The sequence below is a fragment of the Phyllostomus discolor genome, chromosome 1, assembly GCF_004126475.2.
Source record: "Phyllostomus discolor isolate MPI-MPIP mPhyDis1 chromosome 1, mPhyDis1.pri.v3, whole genome shotgun sequence".
NCBI lineage: Eukaryota > Metazoa > Chordata > Mammalia > Chiroptera > Phyllostomidae > Phyllostomus > Phyllostomus discolor.
In genome coordinates, this window is record NC_040903.2 from 197,968,875 (window position 1) to 197,994,362 (window position 25,488).

Below are 25,488 nucleotides of genomic sequence, written 5' to 3' on the forward strand. Positions count from 1 at the left end.
TGCCTGGCCTGTGCCAGCACTTGGCAAAGGCTTTCAACCAAGAGGCCTGTGTGTCTGGCATTCACGGCTGCCTGCCTGTCCCACCCGGGGCACGGACCCGGAGTCGGGGTGAGGCTCTGCCAGCCTTCCCATGTCTCTCTGACAGGTCTGGAAACTCCTCGGAAGATTTCTATTCTCACACGAGTCAAAGGGGGGAATCATACAGGTGGTTGTGAGCACAGAGACACTTGTTAAATGACAGTGGAAGGACACTGATGCTAAGTGAGGCACGGGCTTTCTCACCCGACTCCACGGGAAAGAATGCAGGCCGTGCTGCCGGGGGCCGCAGGGGGGGGGGGGGGCGGGGGGCGAGGAGAGACACTCCTGCTACTGAGCACACGCTGTGAAGTAGGCCCGTGCTCGGCACTCTGTGCTCCTGTTCCTGCTCACACTCAGCAACCTGGGAAGTAGGTACTGTTATTTCTCCCCATTTACGGACGGGAAAGGTCAGGTCCAGAGGAGCTAAATGATTTGTCCTCGGCCACACAGCTGCAGAGCGGCAGCACAGGGATTCGAACCAGGTCTCTCTCTAATATCTGTGCTTTTTTTTGCATACTTTTATATACATTTTAACATTTGAATCAGAAGTATATACTATATATTCAAAAACAAAGAATTTTAAAAATTAAATGGTTGACAGTTTGTGTTGTAGTATTTTTTTGTTTTGTTTTGTTTGCCAGTTTTTTTTGAAGACTTTATTTATTTATTTTTAGACAGAAGGGAAGGGAGGGAGAAAGAGAGAGAGAGAAACATCAATGTGCAGTTGCTGGGGGCCGTGGCCTGCAACCCAGGCATGTGCCCTGACTGGGAATCGAACCTGGGACACTTTGGTTCGCAGCCCGCACTCAATCCACTGAGCTACGCCAGCCAGGTACTGCCCATTTTTTAAAATCAGGTTGTTTGTTGTGTTGTTGCTGTTGAGTTTTAGAAGTTCCCCGTGTATTTGGATATTAATGACTTCTCAGACATATAATTTGCACATTGTTTCCCCCGTTTCACTCTGCTGATGGTGTCCTTTGGTGCACACAAGTTTGTAATTTTTATGAAGTCCCATCTGTCTCCTCTTGTAGTCTGTACCTTTGGTGTCAGATTCAAGACATCATTGCCAAAATTAATTTCATGAGGCTTTGCCCTCTGTGTTCTTCTCAGAGTTTTATAGTTTTTAGGTGTTACATTTAGATCTATGATCCATTCTGATTTTTGTATGTAATGTCAGGGGAGGGTCCAGCTTCATTCTTTTGCACGTGGCTATACCCAGTTTTCTTCCAGCACCATTTGTTGAAAAGACTATTCTTTCCCCATTGAATGGTCTTGGCACCCTTGTCAAAAGTCATTTGACCACATACATGAGAGTCTATTCCTGGTAACACCTATACCTTTAGCCACTTCTCACACTGCATCTCAACACTGTGCAATGCTTTCTGGGATCATGGGATATCGAAGCTGCAGGAGAGCCCAACCAAGGGAGGGGCACGTCCCCATTCTTCCGGTGGGCAAATGGAAGCCAGTGGTCAGAGCGCGCTCAGTGCAGTGCTCATGCTGACACAGAACTCTTTGAGGGTCCTCGCCTCCTGGCATGAACTCAGGGGGTGCTGGGATACTTTTCATGCACTTTAGCCAATGCTCCGTTCTGTGGGCAAATGCACTCATGTGTTTTTGAAACCTGGAGTGCAGAAGATGAAGGGCAAAGAGGAAGCTGGAGTGAGGTGTGGATGGGAAGCCACTTAAATCCCCTGAGTAGGGATCTGGGACCAGCATCTTCCAGGAGACTCTGGGTGGTACCCTCCCCGACTCCGTGCGCAAGGGCAGCAGGCAGCCTTAAAAAGTGTGTGGTGTGCAAATGCCGCCCTTCCTCCGTGGCCAGGGACCCACTGGACCCCCAGCACGTCTCCTATGCTCTGCACCCCCCATGTCCCTCCCACCCCGCGCTGCCCATGAGCCCACTGCTCCAGCCAGGCTGAGACACTCCATTTCCTGACCGAGGGCCAGGCTGGGTCGACTCCCGTGTCCTGGCTCACGCAGGCACCTTTACAACTCTGCTGGCTGTCCCCTTCTCAGAAAGGCCTCCTTCACAGCTCCTGTTGTGGAGGTTGTGGCTCCAGCCCTGGTCCACATTTGCTGTGTCCCCTTCTGTGGTCGCCCCGGAGTTAGAGTCCCCATCTGTCTTCCCACCAGGGCTGAGACTTCTTGAGCCAGGAACTGTGTGCAAATATTCAAAAGAAAGACCTAAAGAGCTGTGTGTGTGTGTGTGTGTGCACGCGTGCAATGCTCAGCACATACAACAGCTGCTCAGCACACTTGTATGAATCCCGTTCGGACAGGAGCAATGACTGAAACGTCACGTTGTGCAGCGAACATGGTCCGGGGGTGGCAGAGAGGGACGGGACTCCTTGGCTAGTATTTCATGACACTGTTTAGGGAAAAGCAATTGGGCATCTCTTTGGCCACCAAACCCCCCCAACTCCAGGGTGAAAACTGGATTTTTATTTCGGGGCACAGACCACCAATGAGCTTTGTCCCCCAGGGCCCGGGAATGAGTGAAGAAAATGGTGCAAGAATAAGTAATCAAGGCAATCTCGGGTTTAATTCCCCTTAGACCTCCAGTCCCTGACTGTCCCTGCCACTAGACAGGCCTGGTGGTGCCAGCAGGTCACCTCTGTGTGCCACTTCCCATCCTTGCCCCTCCACTGGGAACTAGGGGATCCATGCACCCCAACACCGGCCTGCCCCACTGGAAACCGCTGGAAACAGCTGTGTGCAGCACAGACACCGAACATCACAAGCCAGGCCCTGACCTATGCAAACACAAGCAGAATTACAGCCACCCATAAACAAATTAGCATCCTTTAAAAGGTGAAAAGCTCCATAAACTGTCTGGGTTTTGTTTACGGCTTCGAGGAGGGGTGACGAGGAGTTGGGTTAAGTCACTGGGGTGCGCGGCTGGCGCCGGCTCTCCTTCCTTCCTGTCGTCTCCCCCTACCCCTGGACACGCAGACCAGGGCGCAGGGGCAGGAGGCACACGCAGCCCTGCCTGCAGGGCCACTCGGTTGTCCTGCCGTTGTTCCTGCCAGCCCGGGTCCCAGCAGGTGTTCCCTAATTAGCAATCTCTTCATTTCCAATCAAAGCACAAAGCGGCCCCAAAAGCCTGTCTTTATGAGGGAGCCAGCAGCGGCTAGGGATGTGCGGCGGGGATAATTGTCTTCGCCAGTGGCGGCAGTAAGCGGGCTGGCTAATTCATTATTGTAATAACTTTGCTTGTCCTTGGGGAGGTGGGGTTGGGGGAGGGAAGTAGAGGAAGGGGGAGGGGGCTGAATGGGCGCTGAGGGTGGGGCGGGGTTAGGGTCTGGGGCAAAGGGGTGGGAAAAAAGAGCGAACGAATGACGCACCTGCGGCTCCCCTGCTGCCATGGGTGGCTCTGCACCCACCTCCCACTGCGGGTGAGTGACATGCCTTCCCGCCTCTGCAGCTGCCCCCCACCGAGTGGCAGGGAGCCCAGCATTCCCACACGGCGGGGAGGAGCCTGGGTTCCAGAGGAGACCCTGGTCTCTGGGAAGCATGTGCTCCATTACCTGCCAGGGCCTGAGGGCTGGCGACCAGAAGTCTTAGGGCCCGGGCTGGAGGTGGGGTCCCTGGAGCCAGGCCTCTGACTCCCAAGGGCTCCAGTCACCGAACTCCTGGACTTGACCATCCTCCGGCCTGGGCACAGGGCAGAGAGATGCCGGTTAGAATGCCCCAAGGAGCCGCCTCACACTTTGGTTGGCGGGATGTTGGGTGACAACTCAAAGTCCCTCCACAGTCTGCAGGGACTGTGGAGGCCAAGTGTGTCCCTAAAATGAGGCTGAGGTGGCTGCTGGCCGGGGTTGCGCCCTTGCGTGGTCCTGGTACACGCCCAGCGCTCTTTCTCCCAGTGAGCAGGGCCTCCTGGGTAAGAGCCTGGAGAGGCCCGCCCTGGCAGCTGTGGGCTGAGCCATTAGGTAGCTTTGTGAAGGGTTGGGGACTCTCGCTGAGCCGCCATCCAAAGTGAAATACGGTGTAGAGGCGGGAAGGGAGGGTGTCCCCAGTGGGGGCAACAGCATGGGCAAAGGCTCAGGGTGAATCCTGGGACGGGGTGGAGGAGGTGGGGGGCAGTGGAAAGAGGCAGGGCTTGTGGGATGGGGGGGGGGGTGTGCTGAGGACACGGGAGATTCTGGAAATGGAGGGTGAGGGGGCCCATGGAGGGCCTGACTGTCGGGGTCTGCCTTCATCTCCTGTGCCTCCCTGCCAGGGTCCTGCGGATGGCCTTGCCCTGCCCTGGGGGCAGGCCTGGGGGCAAACCTGACCTCCTGTGTCAGCAGTCCTTGCCCGGGCTGGACCAGCATGGGGACCTACCTGGGGGCCAGAGGGAAAGGGACCTGCCTCTCTCACAGCTGCCTTCTCAAATCCCCCCACCCCTCCCCACGCCTTCTATGTGGCGAGACGGTAGAAGTGGATTGCTGACCAGCCCTTGCCTGACCCCTCACAGCCTGTCCCTGAGCCCGGGACGTTCCCCCCTGGCCTTGGCGCATGGTGGAGACCACCAGTGGTTAGAATTGTGGGGTCTAGAACCAGGAGACCTGGGATCCCATTCTGGCTCCAACCGCTCACTTTCCAAGTCCCTGTGCAGGCGGGTTCAGCGGGGATGGTGAGTCCCGCCCTCACCCGAGTGGGTGCGTGTGCAGTGCACGGCACAGGACTGGCCGGGAGTGCGGCTAGCACCCTGCTCCTGAAGACAGTGACTGGGGAGTGGGCATCAGAGCTTCACGGCTCCTTCTTTCCCATGTGTTTTTCCTCACCTGCGAAGTGGGATGGAGAAGGCTGAACGTGGGCCCTCCTAGGTTCTCCATTTGAAGGGCGCTGGGAGGGGTGCCGGGCAGGGTGGGGTGTGTGTGGTGCTGTGCAGAAGCCCGTCCTCCTGTCCGGGGGCGCATCGGAGGCACCTACAGGCCCAGCCCTGTCCCTCTCAGCCCTGCTGCTGTCCGTGCAGTTCAGGTGGGGCGTCCCTGCGGCTGGTTCCTGGACCCTACCCCTGGGTGTATATGTATGTACGGGGTAGGGGTGGGGGTCGCATCCTTGCCTGTGCTGACTGGCAGTCCTCCTGGTCCTAGACAAGGTTTAGCCCATAGAGCAGACTTTGGGAGGCCCGGTGCCCTGTTCCTAGCCCTCCCAAGGTCACTTCCTTGGGGCACTGTGGCCTTGACCTCTGCCTCTCACCCTAACTTAGGAGTCAGAAAAGCCAAAAAGCCAGCCTTCCCCTCCCTGTCACCCGCGAGGTACAGGTCATTCTACACCAGCCCAGTGATGAGGCAGCGACCTTGAAGCTTCAGTCCTTCTGAGGGGCAGGCGGAGCTCAGTCAGGGTCCATGTGGGCTATGGCAGTGCTGTCCGGGGGTGGGGGGTTGGGGGTGGGGGGGGAATGTTATGAACCACAGGTGGGGGCCAGCTAGGCAGTTTTCAGTTTTCTTGTAGCCACAGCTTTAGAAAGTCAAAAGAAACAGCTAAAATTACTTTTAATAATCCATTTTAGTTAACCCAATATGTCCAAATACTATCATTTCAACATGCAGACAATATAAAAATTATTCCTGAGATATTTTACTTTGTGTCTTGTGCTAAATCTTTGAACTCTGGTGCCCATTTAGCACTCACAGCGCTTCTCAGTTCAGAGCCGCCACAGTTCGAGTGCCCTGCAGCCACGCGTGGCCAGTGCCTGCAGGGTTGGACACCACAAATTGTCAAGGTTAAGGGCGTAAACTCTGGAGCCACTTACTAGCTGTGTGACCTTGGGCAAGTTGCTGAACCACTCTGGGCCTCAGCTTCTTTATCCATGAAATGGGGTAGTAATCGAACCTACCCCTTGGAGTTGTTACAAGAATTAAATAAGCCCGTAAACATAAGAGCTAAATAAAACAGTGCCTGGTAGGCAGGAAGGGCTATCTAAATGTTCGCCATCAATGAGGAGAACTAGAAAAACAAGAATGATAAATCTCTGCGGGAAGAGTGGTCCAGGCCTAAAACAGAGCAGGGGGCACGGCGGGGAGCCCGGGCCCGGGCAGAAGGAGGCCGGCGGGGCAGCGGCCATCATGCCCGTCCTGGAAGAGCTCGGGCTCCTCTTCAGCTCCATGAACAGAGCCTCAGACACAGGGAAGATTCTAGGGGCCGAGACTTCGCCTGACACCTGTTGTCATCTCAAGGGACGGATGGGGTACGACGAGCCCTGGGTGGGGGGCCTGACGGACCCCTTAGTCTTCCCTATCTTGCTTTGACTCCAAAACTGTTGCGTTCCTCCCACTCCCAGCCGCCTGGGAAGCGCCGGGGCATCAGCTGGAGGGGGAATATTAATGATTCAATTTTCAACCGGGTTCCACTCCAGGGCCTCGCCTGCGACATGCATTTTTAATCATAACAAAACAGAATGACAAAGGGAGTCATTTGCAGCAAGGCAGCCCCTGCTGGCTGGCCCCCTTGAAGGATCTGCTTGGGGGGAGGGGGTGCTGGCTTCTCAGCCCACAAGACATCCCAGTTCTGATGCCAAGATTGCTCCCCAACTTCAGAGAGGGTCTCGCCCCTGGCTGTGCCATGCGCTGCCAGTCCTTCCCTTTGGGCTGTGAATCCCTTCCAGAAGGGGGCTGCTGGGTTGGGGGAACCAGACACACATGGGTGCCATTGGCTAGGACCGAGAGAAGCCGGGGAGTCAAGACTTGACCATCGCCCTACTGGCTCCACGGCAGGGACAAGGAACCGTGGGGGTGACCAGGGGCCGTGTGGGTATGAAGTCTGCAGAGGCATCAAGTGGCCCATTCTCCAAGGCCTGGAGTCGTTCTTCTTTCTTAGAGCCTCTGTCAGGCTAGGGCTCGGGCACACCAGAGCTGACCAGCTGCCTTCTGAGCTGACCTCCCCCTGGTGGTACCTGGTGATTGGCTGGCCCCTTTCTGGTGGAGGCAGTGCTTTAGTTCCCTGTTAGATCACCCGCAGGCTGCTGGGTCCTGGCCCATTTGGTCTGGCAACCAGCTCTGCGCTGAGTCCGTCTGGAATGCTCTCCTTCACTCTTCCTGAAACCCCGGAGGCCCCGGCTCAAATCCCGGCTCCTCTGCGAGCCTTTCCTGACTCTCCAGCCAACCGCTCTCCCTGTCTCCTTTCCACCACATTACCCATTGTCTGCGCCACCCGCTTGGCAATTCTGCTACCCTCTGACCATCCTTCTGCCCACCCCCCAACTCTCTGAGCACCCCACAGTGCCAGGAGCTGCGCCTGCTCACTCAGCCTGGTGGGGAAGGCCGGCGGTCAGCCCATAAACCTTTCTACTGTGTGGAAAGTGCTACAGTAGGGGACACAGTAACACGTACATGCTATTTATTCTCTCACCATGTATGAAGGACCTACTGTGTGCCAGGCGCTGTGCTGGGTACTGTAGCTACAGGCAACAAGACAGACACAATCTCTGCCTTCGGAGTTTACAGCGAGGCGGGGAAGATGCAGCAAACTGGCAGACATGCCACGCTTCTTTTTATAGCCTCCCTTGTGTCTTGTACCCAGCAGGTGCTCAATAAATGTTTGCTGGCTGGTTGGTTCAGAGTTAGCTGATTCTGTGACTCTGCCCCTTCCCCTCCCGCTTGCTTTATGTTTGTGAGGCTGGTCCCTGGGCTGGGCCTTCCCCTGCTGCCCACCGGGACGTCCCTGTCCTGATTCGGCTAGCTCTAACCTCAGGCGTAATAAATTAATAATAGTGACCACCAACATTTAGTAGGTGCTCCATATGTGTCAGGTGCTAAGCACTTTGCCAATACAGGTAATACAGTCTAATTGGATCTTCCCAACAGCCCCACGGGATTGGTACTGTTACTCAACCCATTTTCCCAAAGAGGCAAATCAGACGCAGACGGGTGAACTCGCTTGTCCGAGGTGGCACAGAGCTGGGACATAAAGTTGGGCAGTCCAGCCCCGAGTCTGGGCACTGTACCACACCACGTTACCCCGTGGCTGCCTCCTACCATGTAGGAAACGGGTCAGAAGGGCCCATTTCACCCCAATTGCAGAAACTTGCCTTTTAGTTATAGGGTGCCACTGCTGAATATGCACCTGTACCTCCCAGGAACCGTGAGATGGCAACATTGGGGGGCCCTCAGAGGTCCTCTCCTGCACCCCTCTCATGTTTCAGCCAAGGAATCCAAGGCCCAGGGATGGGAAGGGACTGGGCCAAGGCGCCGAGACCAAGCCTTAGCTGAGCGGTTCTCCTTGCTCAGGCTGTCCACAGCCCCGGGCTGACTTCCTGGGCACTGTTCTACCTTGGTTAGTAGCAGACGGCTGGCCTCAGACGAAAGCGGTGCAAAGGCCCATGAGCAGCTCCTGGCCTCTTGAGCCTGCAGCTGCCTTTCAGCTGTCCTTGAAACTCTATGGACCCTTATTCCTGGACTCTCAGGTCCACTGCTCCCTGCCCTCCTTGCCCTGTGCCACCCTCTTCACAGTTGGCACCTCCCCCTTCCTTTCCATCGCCTTTCCCCTGGGGTGCCAGACACCAGCAGCCCGCGCCTCGGTCCAGGCTGCCCTGGAAGCAGTGGGAGTGGGGAGAGGCTAGCCCCCGATGGCTCGGTTGGACTGCAGCTGCCCTAGCTCAGTTCAGCAGGAGCGTGAGTCTGTCCCAAGGGCTCTCCTCCCTCTCCATTCACTCATTCATTCCAGCACACGCGCTGGCACGTTCGGGGTGCAGGGGATGCAGTGGTGAACATGGTGGATCTTACCTTTGTGTGCATGTGGGGAGGGCAGGCAATGGGGAGTGAGGGAGGCAGACAAAAACCAAAAAGAGATAATGGTGCATTGAGTATATCACACAGGTAAATGCCGTGGAGAAATAGTAAAACAAGGGAACCACGGAGACCCTCACTATCCTCGAGGGAGGCCAGGGAGACAACTCTGCAGAAGTCTGGAGAAAAGCATTTCATATGGAGGGAACACATAGCAAGTGCAAAGGTCCTGTGGCAGAAATGGGCCTGGAGGGTTCAAGGCACAGCACAGAGGCCAGATGCTGGTGTGGAGCAAACAAGAAGTGCAGATGGAGGTGAAGTGGGAGAGGGAGCTCGGAAGGGTGGACGCCCTGTCTCATGGTTGAGCAGGCATCGGTGAGAGACAGGAATCACTGGCCCTGGTGCAGACACTGCTGGGGCTCAGGTTTCCCAGTCCAGGGTGGCAGGAGGGCCGGCTCGGCGTCCAGCTGGGTGGAAGCAGAGGACTTTCCCCATGGGCTCAGTCCCCCTGAGCTGTCCTGGTTTTCTCAAGAATTCCGGATGGTTTGTGGGGACCACTAGCAGGTAGAAAGGAGGCACAGAGGTCGCCATTTCTGTCCTCTCCAACCCCTGCCTCTTGACAAAGGGAATTACAGAGGAAGACCGGTCCACTCACACCCCTGCCTCCTCTCCCCGTCCACACCACAGTGGGTGGAGTCTGTAGACCTTTCCAGGAATGGGTGCCGGGATGGGGGCTTGGGGTGGGGAGCAGGTGCTTGAGCTTTCATCCAGCCGAAGTGCCACAACCTGGAATTTTTCCTGAGGAAAATGACCTTGCTCTTTGCTCCAGAAAAGACCTTTGCAAAGCTCTGGTTCCCACAGCCGCCCCAGGAAGGAGGCAGGCCTCATCGGTCACTGACTTTTCCAGGAACTTCTAAAGTCCTGGCCGTGGTTCTGAGGGGCCCATCCCGAGAGGGCAGTCAGTGAGCACAGCCTCATCTGGACCCCATCCCTGCTTCCCCTGCTTGCCGCCTGGGCTGGGAGTCCCTAACGCCGCGACAGGGGCTCCTGGGGACACAGCCGCGAAGCTGAGGCCATTTTGCCCAGCGGAGCCCGAGGCTTCTGCTTTCTGTGCTTCTGTCGTCTCCTCCTCCCCGCCTGCAGCCGCCTCTCTCTGATTTAAGGGCAGGTTTTATTCCCGAGCTGCCTCCGGGCTCCTCTCTCTGATTGTATTAAAGTCTCCGTAATTCTCCCCTCATTAATGATTGGCATATTTTTACCTCTCACTGAAGGAGCTTCAAGGCGACTCCCGGGGGGCCCCGCTCTCCGAATGAAACAATTTCATCCTGCTCCAGAAACGCATTAAAAAGGGTTTGTCAGGATCTTATCACCAGTTAGAGAAAGCTAATCAAATTACTTCTGTTTATTAGCTGGTATAGCCGTGTGTCTTTCCATCAGGCCCTGGTCCTGGCTCCAGCCGGGTGGGTATGCACAGAGCACCCTGGCACCCTGGCACCCTGGCAGCCGGGGGAGGGCAGGGCTGGCTGGCCGGCCATTGTCCAGTCTCTCTGTCCCCAGCGGGCACATTGTACCAGCCCTGCCTGAGCCAGGATGGGGTATGGGTCCCCCTAAATCAAAGCCATCATGAGTGATGGCTCCTTCCAGGACCTGGGAGTCCCCATAGCCAGAGGGTGCATCCCAGCCCCTGACGTCCTGTCCTTGGCAGAGCTGGGAAGGAAACACCGTGTTTATGAGAACACGCAGCTTCTCCCCTCCTCTGGGAGACAGGACTATACACTATTTTTCCTTTGGAGGATAGGTTTTTTTTTTCTTTTTTCTTTTTTAAAGAAGACAGCATTTTTAAAAAAACTACTACACCATATACTATGTATCTACCACCCAAAATTGGCAATTGATAATATGTTCTATCATATATATGTATACATATATATTCCTAATAACAGAATTAACATTTTGAGTAAGTAAAAGGCTTATCTGTGCCCATCCCTCAGATGCATTATGTCCCAACCCCTCATGAATGTATTATGTATCTTTCTGGGCCCTTAAACATTCTCTTAAGGAGCAGCTGTGTACCCCAGGACGGTGCAGTCCACTGGGGATGGCTGCTCGCCTCCACTGGGTGGCTCTGTGGGTATCGGCAGAGGCTCGCGTCAGGTTGCAGCCTGCAGCTCTGTGACCTTGGCAAAGCAACCTGGCTTCCCTATGTCCCAGTTTCCCCACCTCTAAAACAGGGGTCATTACGCTACCTATCTTACAGGGTTTGTGAGGATGAAATGCAGCCACTAAAGCACTTAGCAAAGTGCTCCCGAATGTGGGGCATCATCGTTACATCCCCTCTCCCTGCATCCCACCTGCACCTCGTGGGGGGCCCTTGTGGCTTCCGGGCTGCACCTCAAATGTACACGTTCGTGCCCACCCACCTTTAGGCCACTTGAGCATGTGTGGTGTGCACAGTGTCCAGACTGGCCTGCTGTGTGCCACGTGTGAGCTCTGCAGGGAGTCCTGGGATTCTGCAGTCCACCGTTTGGAGAAGGCGGGCCAGTGGGAAACCCAGCCCGTCTGGCTCCTGGGCCGAGCATCCCTGGTCAGACCCACGCCGCGGCAGCGCAGCCCCCAGCCCGGCCCGCCCAAGGCCAGGGGCTCTCCCAGCTGCACAGCGGCCTCCACGGCCCCAGGAGCAGTTCAAAAGGCTATGCCTCGTGCCCCATCACGTCGCACAAAAGGACGTATCGATTGGTTTGTAGGAGCATCTCCCGGGGTCCTTTATATCTCTCTCCTGCGCTGCGGTAATGAAGAGGCTGAGAGCCCCGAGGAGGGGAGAGGCCGGCGCGCATCCGTCCGGGTGGGATTTCTTCATCTTATCAATCAGGACTTTAATTAGACACGTCCGAGAGGGCAGTTCCATCTCGGGGCAGGCGGCAATCTTTATCAAGCATGCCACATCTCTAATTACTGTGTACTGACAGATAACAACGGCGGGGCAGGGCGGGGAGTCCAGGGGGCGGGGAAAGGACAGCAGGGCCCAGGCGGTGGCCGTCCACCCAAGGAGAGTGTCCTTCCTAGACAACCTGGAAGGACTCGCTCAGGCCCTGCGGCCCAGATACCAGCCCTCAGAGTGACAGCAGGAGGCGGCCTGGGGAGTGGCTGGGTCAGAAGATGGACAGATGTAAGGGATCCCTGACTTCCACCCCACCCCTCACCCCCTATACACTCACCTTGGCTTGGGCCAGGGCACACACTTCTTTCTTCTCTTTAGCTCTGAACTTCCATTTCTGCTGTAACTTTTTAATGACGTGGTGGGAAGAACCAGCAAGGTCTAGGTTTGAACCCCATGCCTTGGCTGCTGGGCTCCATCCAGCCAGTCTGAGAGACTGTGGGGGTGTGGCTTCACCCCTCTGGGCCCAGTGGCCTTCGCTGCTAACTGGGGACAGTTGTACCTACTGGCAGAATCGCTGTGGCCGTGAATTGGAACGAGGAGTGAGCAGCTGTGGGCATGGTCTTCCTCCTTCCCGCCTCTCCCTCCTGCCACCCGTCTGGCGAACGGCTTCATTTGGGCAGTGGGGCAGTTTAGACCATCACAGGACAAAGACAAAGGCTCCTGGCTTTCCGGGGTGAGTTTTCTGCTCAGCCGTGCGGACAGGCCCCCAGGGACGATGGATCTAGGGGAGGCGACCACGGCATGGAGCAGCGCGCCGGCAAATTCTGTCTTGGAGGAGAAAGACGCCACGTGAGTTTGCGCGCTGGACCGGAGTGGGGCTGTTTGGACTCGCTGTGAACCGATTTCAGTCACCCATTCTCTCTGAGCTTCAGTTTCCTCACGGGCTGGTTGGGTGTGGCCGTTCCTCCCTCTCAGGGTCGAGAGGGGCCAGAGAAGGACCCAGATGAGGCCCAGGCTGCACCCAAGGTTAATCAAAACAGGGTTGGCCCAGCCACCAGTGTGACTCAGGTGCGGCAGCTCCTGTTGGGGGGTCCCCTTCTCTTCAGGCCCTCCAGGGACTGGGCCCCCTGCCCCTCGAGCCCCCTGCCACTGCCCCTCGCCCTGTCCCGGGACTGGGCATTGCTCAGGGGAGAAGCTCACACGGTGCTCACCCCATCCAGACACCAGCAGCTCTTTGTTCACTGGTCCTCTAGCCAGGGACCATGTCCTACTGTCCCCTCTGCGGCCCCCACATTCTGGCCTCTCTCAGAAATGGCCCCAAGTTCACACCTCTTTGGCTGAGCCTCCTAAGCAGTTCCCGTGGTCACCCGCTGTGGCCCCCTGTCCCCTGAGGCCTGTGTGGTCCCCTCTGGCCCTCCTGATGCCATCCCTAGGGCCCCTGTTCCCAGACCCTTGGGACCAGTATTTCTGTCTCTCAGGAGAGACTTGGCTTCAAGTGTCGGGCTGTGGAGGCAAAGGGCCCGGAGTTCCTGGAGGCAGGGCGGGGGAAGGGGGCTCCTAGGGCTTTACGGACTATTTAATTTATTAAATAGCTTTGCTAGACGGAGATCTTAATTTCTGCTCAGACATAACTAAACCCCATCCACTGTCTCTCAGAGCCAGAATTTGAACCTAGTTCTGGTGGTCAAGTTGGTGTTTTTTAATCTGCTCAGACAGGGAAGTGAGAACATTTAAACCATAGGCTCGGGGTGTCTGAGAATGTCCTGGGATGAGAAACCTGTGGGACACTGGGACGAACCCTGACTCCCTCTTCTCCAAGCTGACAGCAAAAACGTCTGTTGGAGACAGTGGTGTGGGAGGCTGGCACTCCGGGAGCAGAGTCCACGTGTCGCTGAGAACGCCCCACGGAGCCACTGACCTGGTTGAGCCTGGACTTGGTCTGATGGGGGCCCCAGGGCGGAGTGTCAGGATGCCAGGCTGCTGGGGCATGCGAGGACAGGTGGCGGAGGTGGAGGTGAGGGGCACAGATGGTAAGACACAAGCCCACCTTAGAGACGTCAGGATGGGCGGAGCTCACACGAGCCCCTCCTAGAGAGCACCGGAGGGCCAGGCTTCCCAGGAGGCCATCTCAGGTGTGCGCTGTCTTCTTCCCTCTGCCTCTCCAGATGACACACCTTTCAGAAGAGGTGGCATTCCCTCCAGCAGGGACCAAGGAATACCATGAGCAAAGGCGCCAGGCCAGCAGGGAGCTTGGAGAGAGCCCTAAGCAAGCCTACGGGCAGAGCCTGACGAGCTCCTGGGCCTTCCCAAGGCCCGGGAAAAACTGCTGGTCCCAGGAAGGGTATTCCTGCACCTGACACACGACATGTTACAAATACTGCCACTTGCATCCTTCCCCAGTGGCCAGCCACCCGCTGGGGAAGATGAGAGGCAGGTGGTGAGATCATCTCCATTAATCTCAATGAGCAAACTGAGGCAAAAGAAGAGATGCATGCAGGGCATACTGATGGTTGGGAACATGGCTCTGGAACCAGAGTTCTGGTTCAAGTTCAGTCCACTGGGCTTTGATTGTCTGTCTCATCTGTAGAGTGGGAATAGTAACGCTCATGCCGTGGAGAGATTGGGTGGCTACCATGTAGCGTATTTCCTGGCACAGAGTAAGGACTTAGTAAATGGTAACTGCCTGGATTCTTCATTCATTCATTCATTCATTCACACATTCACTTATTCATTCATTGAGAAAACACTTATAGAATACCTACTTTGCGTCAGGCACAGTGCCAGGTCCTGGGATCACACCAATGAACTAGGCAGCCAAGTTCTTACTCTTCAAAAAAAATTAGTTTTAGAGAGAAAGCGAGGGAGGGATAAAGGGAGAGAGAAACATTGATTGTTTGCCTCTTCCATGTGCCCCAACCGGAGACCAAACCCGCAACCCAGGCACGTGCCCCGATGAGGAATCGAACTGGCAACCTTGTGCTTTGAGGGAAGACACCTAGCCAACTGAGCCACACCAGTCAGGGCCTAAGTTCCTAGTCTGGAGGCATTTGTGTACTAGTGGGGAGATAGGCAATGAACAATGGATGAGAGCTTTACAAAGTGGACTATGCGGTGATGACGGAGGTAAACAGAGTGGGGGAGAGACCGTGGCTGGGGGAGATGAGGGGTCTTTCAGGCAGGGTGTCAGGGAAAGCCTCTCAGGAATGTCTGACCTCTGGCCTGAAGCGTGTGAGTGGCTGAGTCATGCCAAGAAGAGCTCAGGCAGGGGGAACAGCAAGTGCAGAAGTGCAGGGTCTTTAGACTCTCAGGGAAACAGTTTCCAGGGGAGCCCAGGGAGGGCAGGGGGTGGTCCGAGAAGAGGATGGACAGACAGACCAGCCAGGGCACTAGGTGCTGGGTGGGCTGGGTAAGACGGCCCACCACCATGCCCCCCACTCCTTCCCACAGCCTGGGTGGCCCCGCTCTGCCCACGCACCTCCGCTGGGCTGCTGCCTCCGAGGCCCGCGGTCCACAGGGCTACACCCTGGAGGCGTCTGCCCACCTGCTCCTGCCGGGCTGCCCCAGCCAGGCTGAGCCCAGGTCCTGCAAGGTCTGAGCAGCGTGCCCAGAATCAGCCAAGGTTTTGTAATTGGACTGTTGTTCTTTCCTTTTGCCACGTCGTAGGGTGCAGATTATAGACACCACATGCTATAGATTTCCTGTCAGACCTCATGAATCAAGCCCCACTGTCTTATTTACTGTCGGCCAGCAACTGTGAATAACATTGCCCCAACACATGCTCCCGGGCGCGTGCTTGTGCGAACCCCGCCTGCAGAGCTGGGCCCATGCGTGCAGGATCTCCAGACGCCGCTGCTGGGAGGTAGCAGGGAGTGGGGCTCCCCACCCGCCTCTCTGGCCCTGGCCTCTGGGGCATCGGCAAGGGGCTTGGTGGTCCGGCTAGCAGCCTCACTCTGCAGGGAAATTGCCCCATTCAGACTTTATTTTTCTTCACCCAGTTTGGGGCTTACTCTCTGCGGGCTTCAGGAAGAGCCAGACCCCAGACCAGCCTGCTGCCAGTCTGTGCCTGTGAGTGCTGGCGGTGAGAAAGTGTTAATGTGTGCACGGGCCCTGGGGCTGGAGGGATGCAGCTCCAATCCCAGCGAGGTCTCGTACTACCTGCAGCCTTGGGTTTGTTCTGGGGCCCCGAGTTCTAGTTGTCTCTTCTGTGAAGTGAAGTAATACCAGCATTCGTTCGTTCATGTGTGTGTGTGTGTGTGTGTGTGTGTCTGAGAGAGAGAGAGAGAGAGAATATCATAGATTCTGAGCCAACTCACTAATCTGCCCAGCAACTCTTCCAGGTGGGTATGGCTGCATTAAGAACCCAAGGCTCAGAAGAGTTAAGTAAGTTGTCCAAACAGCGCAACTATTAAATGACAGAGCCAGGGCTCAAATCCAGCTCGGTCCGGCCCTAAGTCCCAGGGCGTCTTCATTAGGCCCCCTGAGAGGTCGAAGGACTCCAAGCATACGATTCAGAAGGAGCCTCTTCTCCCTACAAAGCCACCAACCAATCCAATGGCCGAGGCAGCACCCCTGTCCCTCCTTTCCCCTGACCTCACGGGGACTGGGAGGATGGACTTTTACCTTCCCGTGGAGCTGAGGCCCTGGTCCTGTACTCAGGGCTGCTGCAGGGGCAGGGGTGGAGCTTACTAGATTTTGCCTTTTGCTGTAGAGTGTCTTTATCACTTACAGTGTGTGAGTCAGGCTGTGAGCTTCTGAGGGCATGCATGTCTAGTTCACTGTCCTGTCTGCACCTGATAACTGGACAGGGAGCATCTGAATGGTTGGAAGGGTGGGTGGGTGGATGGGTGGATATGTCCCTATCAGCTTCATACGAAAAGTATCTGAATGCATTTTAAATAAAATACACATTTCCCATGGAATCCCTCTTGCCCAGTATCCTCAATACTAGCCCCTTCAAGGTGGCACAAACCTGGGAAATCATTGAAGTGAAAATTCCTCGGCTTCATTTTAAACAGAGATCCTGGCAAAGGATCCTGCAAAGAAAACACAGATGATTCCGCTGGCCCCAGAGGCTCGCAGGGGCTGGACTTAGAGAGCAGCGGGACTTTTCCTGCCTGTATACTATTCCGTTGTGGCCACAACAGGCTGATTTCTTGCTTTTCTCTCCTTCAAGGCACAAGTCAGGGAAGGAGACTGGGGCTTCGTTTCCTTTTCTGGGTTTTTCCCCAGTCACCTGTGCTAGAACTCAGGAGCGTTTTTGACTAATTGCATCCTTCAAGGCAGTGCGGTTCCGGAGAAAGCAGGTCACTCAGCGTCTCCGAGCCTTCATTTCCTGATCCACAGAGTGGGACTAGGGATGCCGGCCTCACAGGGCTGTTGCGGAGCGTGGAGGCTTGGTTCTTTCCCCGAGTCCAGGATAGAGGATCGTGTTTCATTGCCCCTGTGTCCCGGCAGTCACAGAGGTAGACCGTGTTGATAAATCTGGGTAATTGATTTCGAGGCTTCGGGTTGCCATGGGGAGCTTCAGGAATTTTAAGCACAGGTGCTCTGGCCAGGGCCTGGGAAGAGAGACACACTTTCTCCCCCCGCCCCCGCCCCCAGGAAGAGGAGCTTGCCCGGGGCAGGAAGGCCCGCCAGGCAGATGCTGCCCTTTGGGGAACCGCTAACCTCAAGGCCGGTTCCGTTCCATGAGTCATCTCCCAGCCGGCCCTCCCTCCCGCTTCCCCAGAAGAGCTTTCACCGGTGTGTCCCGTGCCCAGAGGAAATGCTTCACCCTCAAACGTAATTGTGTCTGAGGAGGTGTCCTCTGTGACCAGGCAGGTCACGGAGCCCACGAGTGAGTCAGCGCGTCCGGGCTGAGTTAATTACAGCAGCGAGGGCTGGCAGGGGCAGCGTGCGGAGTGTGGCGCGGCTGCTGCTGCTGCTGTGGGGGGGCGGCTCGCACCAGGAACACCATCCGGGGCGGACCTGGGCCCCCCTCTGTGGTCTGCTGGGCTCCAAAGGGGGCAAGGGGGCCGTGGGCATGACAGGGGTGGGCGCCGAGGTGGAAACAGGGAGGCAGGTGGAGGCCTCAGTGGCTCTTCAACTAGCTCAACCTAGTGGCTTAAGATTGGCTCTTTCGACTTTCCTTTGGATTCTGTACACAATAGTCACAGATAGTCAAGAGTTTCCTGTGACTTCTGTGCTCCGAGTGAGATGGGCTGGTCAGGGTGGGGGCGGGGGAGCAATTTTCTTAGATGGCTGTTCAAAGGCAAGCGTGGCCTTGTGGTAGATGCCCAGGATGTCTGGAGACTCGTGTGGTGCCTGGCACCCTGTGGGCACTTCATCGACAGTTTTGGGTGAGTGGATGAGATCCGGGCTCTCCAGTTGGAGGTTATCTTGGTCACCAAAGGCCAGGCGGGTGGTAGGAACAGAATGGAAAGAAATGGGTTGTTAAAAGGGAATGAGAGATGCATGCACCAGAATGCGGATTCTACAAAGGCAGGACTTTTTGTCTGTGTTCTCACTGCTGGGTCCGTGTCCCTAGCACCTGGAGCAATGCCTGGCACAGAGTAATACATGTTAAAGATGCGTTAAATGGTGAGTAAATGGAGAAGGGAGGGAGGGAGGGAGGACCCATGCAGCTGGGGTGGGTCTTACAAAAATCAGGCAAGCTTGATGAGAGTGGGATTGTTCTCTGTACCATTCTTCCCTTCTCAGCCCATTTCTCAGCACCTGCTCATAGGGAAGGCAAAATTTCTCTCAGTGAGTGGTGTTGGAGGTTTCTTTCCTCCTCCACACCCTTGCTGCCACAAGGGAGGCCACCCTCCAACCTGCTCTGATTTCTGAAATATCCACCCCAGGGGAGTCTCCAGCCAAGAGCCATCTCCAGTCCCACCTAGGACATCTAAATGGAATCCCTGCTCCTCTCTCTCCCCCCTAAGCCAGGCCAGATAATCCAGAAGGGACTTCTCCAGCATGTCCCCCATCGAGCTAGCAGGGGCTGTGGGCAGGGCAGGCCATGTGCCCAGATTCTTTTGACTGTGGAAAGTGCTGCGCTAGCTAGACGAGCCCATTCAGAATAGCTGCTGCCCACACAAAGTGTGCTGTCTTCTACAGAGACAGGGCGCCTGCGTGTGGAAGCCCCTACGCCCAGAGTGATTCAGCAAGCTGAGGGATCGCACAGAGGCTGCCCAGGAGATCGCAGCAGCCCCAGCCTCCAGGAGGCTAGAAGCCACTGGGTCCACATGCGTCTGCAGCTGCACAGGGAGGGTCTAGGTCACCCCACAGTTTTCGATGTGGCGCTTTGCACGTTTCCAAACCAGAATCTCCTAAGCCACGTGAATCAGCATCTGCCTCCCAGAACCAGGCTTGGTGACAGCTGGATTGAGGCTCTTTGTGGGGTGGCTGTTGAGGGAAAGGGATGGGGCCATGGGTAACTCTCCACAGCTCTGATGGCCTCTGTCTGCCACTGTCATGGGCCACCTGGACACAGCTGGTTGGACTCGAATGGCTTGGCTTCCCCCTCTGCCCCTCCCCTCTCCGGGAATCAACAAGCAGTACATCAGCAACATGGGGCATTGGCACTGCCGAGCGAGGCGGGCAGGTGAGGGGAGGGGGCCTGGGCGCACCTGCCAGCTGTCTGCCCTGCCTCTGCCAGCTGGATACACCTCTATCATCCTGGATGCGGGCCACGGGCTGGTTCGGACAGGTAGAGGATGGCGAGCCTGAGACCATGGCTCAGCTGTGGCCGGGGAGCTTTGCAGCAGTGCACGGCCATAGTCACACCCCTGCCCCGACCACTGTGGGGAGGAGGTGAAAAGAACACTGTCTGGGTAAGCCAGGCTCCTCCCTGTTCGTGGGAATACCATTAGAGTGAATGCCATTACAGGGGTTTCCAAGGGCACCAGTGACAAAGTACCACACACCAGGTGGCTTAAAACAACAGAACCATATTATCTCAGAGTTGGGGAGCATGGGAGTCTGAAATCAAGGCATCAGCAGGACTGTGCTCTCTCTGAGGGCTCCAGGAGGGAGCCCCTCCTTGCTTCTTCGCCCCATCAGTGGGGGCCAGCGGCCCTTGGAGTCCCTTGGCTCTGCCTCTGCTGTCACATGGCGTTCTCCCTTCGTGTGTGAGTGTATGCAAGTGTGCAAGTGTGTGTCTTCTCCAAGGACGTTAGTCATATCGCTTTAGGCCCATCCGACTCCAGGACAACCTCATCTTAATGTGATGGCATCTGCAAAGGCTGTATTTCCCAAAGAGGTCACCTCCCCAGGTACAGACGGTTGGGGTTTTATGTGTCATTTGGGGGGATACAATTCTACCCGCAGCGACCACAAGCTCCCTACCTTCCAGGGGAAGGCCAGGGATATTGTCTCAGAGGGCACCATGTGAAAAGAACTTGTTTTCCTTTCTGCTCAGTACACATGGCCATCTAGAAACAAGAACTGGGTTAACGCCCCGGGGGACTCCCTGTGGCTGACGAAGAATGCAAACTCCAGGCAAGCAAGGGGTTTTATGTGTCCTGTTGACTGCGGAGTCCCCAGCCCCTAAACAGTGCCGGGCACAGCATAGGTGTTCAATGAAAGTTTGCTAAATGAATGAATGGATAGACAGACGGATGGATGGCTGCAGTGGTGGGACGCCCCAGCTTTCATTGTGTCACTGAGAATCACTCACCTGCCTGGCTTTCTTTCCTTAGACATAAACTAGAGATAGGATGGAGCCCGCATAATTCACACACCATCGGGAGTATCGCATGAGAACTGGTATAAACGCATCAGCTCAGCTCCTGGCACATAGTAAGTGTTCAATAAATGTCAATTAAATCAGAATCTGTTGGAGGCCATGGCTTGGCGGTTGAATTTGGCAGCCAGAGCCAGGCCAAGCGGCTGCGTGGAAATGTAGCTACACACCTTCCTTCCTGCGGGGAGGGGCTGGGCTGCTGTAACCAGTGATCTGCGAGTGGAAGGAGGGGAAGGGATTGCTGAGAGGGGTTATCATAGTGTGTCGCGCAAGGGCCCAGTCTCTGGGGCCCGTCCCTGAGGGCTCGGGTCCCAGCTGCCGCCCTCGCCAGCTGCACGCCCTCCGGCACACTGAGGTTCTGTTTATCCAGCTATAAAGTGAGGCAATGACGGCATCTATCTCCTGGGGTGGTAGTGAGGGTAGAGTTACAGCGCCTGGCACAGGGTGAGAAATGTGTAAGTTTAATATGATTAGCGTTCCTTTTCTAAGTGCTCTGCCCTGACTGTTCCGAGCTAGGTCACTGGAAAACCTAGCCCTCGAGTTCTGGGATGAATTCCGGGAAGCAGACTTTCCCTCCCTTGGTCCCCAGCACACGTGCCGGCGCGCGCTGGTCCACTGGTGTCTGCGTGCAGGTGCCTACCGGCCAGCCAGCCAGCTCTGCAGCACTCTGAGATCCAGAGCGCCCTCTGGTGGCGCTCGGCCTGAGCTGGGCCGCTCGAGGCCCCTCCCGCTCACACTGCCAGGTGGAGAGTCACCCACTGGACATGCCCTGGAGCCTCTGACACTTCCACCTCTGAGGCACCCGTGACTGTGGCTTTCTACCCTTTATGGGGTTTGCAGGTAAAGCTGCTTTGCTCTGTGGCCTCTCCCAAGTGCTTGCCGCGCTCCTGGAGGCTCCAGAGTCAAACCCGCCTGGAGAGTGGTGAGAGGAAGGGCGGGAAGGTATCAGGGTCTGCCCGCCCCATTCTGGATAAAAGCGGGGAGCAGAGCTGAGGAGCCACGCTTTTGCTTCCCTCCACCCCACTACTCTTATCCTCACTATTCTATTGACACCGACTGGGCTGCTAAAAGGGCCTCGTATCTGCAATGTTGCCTGTTTGAAGCTTTACCTGATGTATCTTGGATTCACAGCCATTCCCAAACCCTAAGGATGGGAGTCGGAGTTCCCACCCTGCATGCTGTATTTTGGCATTTCAACCTCAGGACTTCAGCAGCACTGTCTCTAGCTTTTATTCAGATTAAGTCCATGTCAGGCAAGGTTTTCAGAGTTTTATGTGTATAACTCATCGTATCCAGTAGTACCCACAAGGAAACAGCTCAGAGAGGTTAGTGACTTGTGGAAGATCACACAGAGCGGGCATTGGGACCCTGCCTCAAAACTGATGTCACTACCACTGTCTTGCTGCCCCCCTGCTGAATTCTGTGTAGTTGGTCCTGCCCCATCCCCCTGCATACATGTACCCTGACCATGACCTTGTATACATAAACCCTCAACCCCAGGGTATCTGCTCAGCAAACTTCTGTGAGTTCTTCCCTGCCGCTCTGTGGCCCCAAGGACCCCCCTCCCACTTTCAAGGACCGGTGGGAAAGGTCAGGGGGCCCACCGGGCTCCAGTAAAGAGAAGCTCTGGTCCTGGCTGTTCCTCCAATGCCCAGCCGCAGCCCTGCGGAGCCCGAGCGGCAGGTGCAGGTGGGATTGTCATTGACTTCGCCTTCCCCAGAGCCCCTTCCCACCTTCATCATGCATGGACTGAGGAATGGGTGGGTGGAGGGGTAGGGGCCAGGGCCAGGCCAGGATTTCTCAAGGGGCACTTGCTGTGTTCGTAAGTGACAGGGCGAAGGTCAGGAGTAGACGTATCTGAAAACCTTTCTCCTCCGGCTCCGTCTTGCAGCCAAATCACTGGCTCCTGAGGCGTGCATGGGAGGAGGTTTGCTCATTCACTGACCTCTCACAGTGACCTACGAGCTAGGCGCTGCATTTCCCACATTTTGCACATAAGGACCAGGAGAATTTAGCTCTGGAAGCTGTGCGGTCTACCGTTATACCGTCTCCAGGATGATAGAGCGAACATTCTCATTCAGACCCACAGCCTGATTTCTTCTGGTCCCAGCCTGCCTTTCCTGCCCATCACCCCTGGCTCGTGGGAGAGCTCTCTATGCAGACCTCCCAGCGCTGAGTTCCCCCCAAACACCTCCAACCCTCTTGGCGTGGCCCAGTTTTCAAGGGGTAGAGGCACGTCCCCTGGGAATGGGGACCGAGCAGCACACGAGTCAATAATGCCCTCTGTCCGGCCCTATCAGCGCCCGGCCCTGTGATTGCTCGGGGAGGCTGGACTCTTTCTGTGGGTTTTAACCCACTCTCACCCTCTTGTCCAACCTCTTGCTCTCTCACTGCACTGTGTTCGCAGTGATTCTCCTCTCCTCTCCTCTCCTCCCCTCTCCTCTCCAGGGGAGAAGAAGGCCTTTGCTGGGCCTTGGATGGCCATGCGGAGCTTTCTGTTGGGGACCCTAGGGAAGGTTTATGCTCAAACCACCCCCACCCTGGGTGGAGGGCTGTCCTGGCTCCTGCCGCTCGTTGGGGCCAAGCTGCAGCCTGTGTCATGGGGGGTGTGAGTGGGTAATTCATTACCATTCTCTACTCCCACCCAATATCACCAAAAATGTTTTCTCGAGTTCACAGGAGGGTGGGACAGAAGAATCTGGATCCAGATTTCTAAGATGCTGGGAGGAACTCAGAAATGCACAAAGTACCACCCAAATGAGATGGGGGTCTGCATAAAAACAAAAACCAAAACAAAACAAAACAACAGTGCACACGATAAAGAGCCCTAGTACAGTGTTAGGCCTTTGCTCAATGATCTCACTTCTGAGAGCTGACTCTGAGGGAACCGTTCCAAGTGGAAGGAGGCACAAGGGTGGAGAGGCGCATCGCAGAGGGAGAGTTGGAATGGCCTGAGTGCGAGGCGCACTGAGGCAATGGGCCCTTCGATGGGACAGTGCAGCATGGGGTCCCTTTAAAGGATGCTGAGGAAGAGCCTGTCATAGCAGGGAGCGTGAATATGTTACAACTATAGGACGTACAAAACTACATGAAAGGTGTGCAGAAGGGAACGAGCAAAGTTGAAATAATTTTGGTACAAGTGGTTAGGGTGGTACCTCTCCATCTTTAATTTTCCTTATTTTAAATATTCCTACAATTAAAAAAAAAAAACAAGAAATGAACAGGGGTGGGGAAGTGGTTGAAGGGGGTCCCTGGGGTGCTGGCCATGTCCCATGTCTCAATCTGGGTGCCGGGCACACGTGTGCATGTGTTTCTTTTCTTTTTTAAAAATATATTTTATTGATTATGCTGTTACAGTTGTCCCATTCCCCCTTTCACTCCCCTCCACCCTGAACACGCTCTCCCACCCACATTCCCCCCTTTAGTTCATGTCCATGTGTCATGACACATGTCCACGTGTCATTCTTTAGCTTCTACATTTCCCATACTATTCTTGCCCTCCCCCTGTCTATTTTCTACCTACCATCTGTGCTACTTATTCTCTGTACCTTTTCCCCCTCTCCTCCACCCACTCCCCTGTTGCTAACCCTCCATGTGATCTCCATTTCTGTGGGTCTGTTCCTGTTCTAGTTGTTTGCTTGGTATGTTTTTGTTTTTGTTTTAGGTGTGGTTGTTAATAATTGTGAGTTGGCTGTCATTTTACTGTACACATTTTTATCTTCTTTTTCTTAGATAAGTCCCTTTAACATTTCTTATAATAAGGGCTTGGTGATGATGAACTCCTTTAACTTGACTTTATCTGAGAAGCACTTTATCTGCCCTTCCATTCTAAATGAAAGCTTTGCTGGATAGAGTGATCTTGGATGTAGGTCCTTGCCTTTCATGACTTGGAATACTTCTTTCCAGCCCCTTCTTGCCTGTAAGGTCTCTTTTGAGAAATCAGCTGACAGTCTGATGGGAACTCCTCTGTAGGTTACTGTCTCCTTATCTCTTGCTGCTTCTAGGATTCTCTCCTTCATTTTTACCTTGGCTAATGTAATTATGATGTGCCTTGGTGTGTTCCTCCTTGGGTCCAAGTTCTTTGGGACTCTCTGAGCTTCTTGGACTTCCTGGAAGTCTGTTTCCTTTGCCAGAATGGGGAAGTTCTCCTTTATTATTCAATGAAATAACTTTTCCACTTGTTGCTTTTCCTCTTCTCCTTCTGGTACCCCTATAATTCAGATGTTGGAATGTTTAAAGATGTCCTGGAGGTTCCTAAGTGTTTCTTTCATGAAAACCCGGTGAACTGCATGCCTTTAGCCGTGTCAGCATTTCTATATGCATGTTACCTTCATGGAAGGTTGGACAAGAGAAGAAAATGTGAGATACGGAAAAGGGAAAGGGTGGTCACCTCATGTTTGATCAGACATACTGTGAAGTACACACCACACAATTAGTGAGGGTTGGTTTCCCCCTAAAATGTCCTCTTATTAAAAATTAGTAATGATTGTTTTAAAAAGTCCTTTTCTTGGGGTTTGAAGCTGACGACATGGGCTTCAAGGAGATAGACTTCAAAACTTATCATACTTCATATTCATGAAAACTTTTTAAAAATTTTTATTTATTTATATAGAGAGAGGGGAAGGGAAGGAGAAAGAGAGGGAGAGAAACATCAATGTGTGGTTGCCCCTCATGTACTCCCTACTGGGGACCTGGCCTGCAACCCAGGCATGTGCCTTGACTGGGAATCGAACCAGCAACCCTTTGGTTAGCAGGCCCACACTCAGTCCACTGAGCTACACCAGCCAGGTCGTGAAACCTTTAAATTAGTGGTTTCCACCCCTGAGCGTGCATCCAGCTCCCCTGGGGTACTTGACTGCTTGTTAAAATACAGATCTCGGGGCCCCATACAGGTGTGGGGTGGGGCCCTGGACCTAGCATTTCTAACAAACATCAAGGTGGTACCCATGCTGCTGGTCTGCCGAACCCACTTTGAGAACCGCTACCCTAAAATAACCCTCTGGAATCCCAGGCATGGTGGTGCAGGAGGACCATTGCTGATGAATAATGAGCCGTATTCTTCCTTCCACAAAAGCAGAACAGGTCTGGCT

General features: G+C 55.1%; 1 long non-coding RNA gene across 1 annotated transcript; it reads left to right on the plus strand.

Moving 5' to 3' along the window:
• Positions 1–1,302: 1,302 nt before the first annotated feature.
• On the plus strand, positions 1,303–25,178 carry LOC118501652. The gene is made up of 4 exons (XR_004904285.1): positions 1,303–1,402; positions 3,955–3,964; positions 21,642–21,646; positions 25,165–25,178. It is a non-coding gene; the product is annotated as an uncharacterized LOC118501652 (long non-coding RNA).
• Positions 25,179–25,488: the final 310 nt, after the last annotated feature.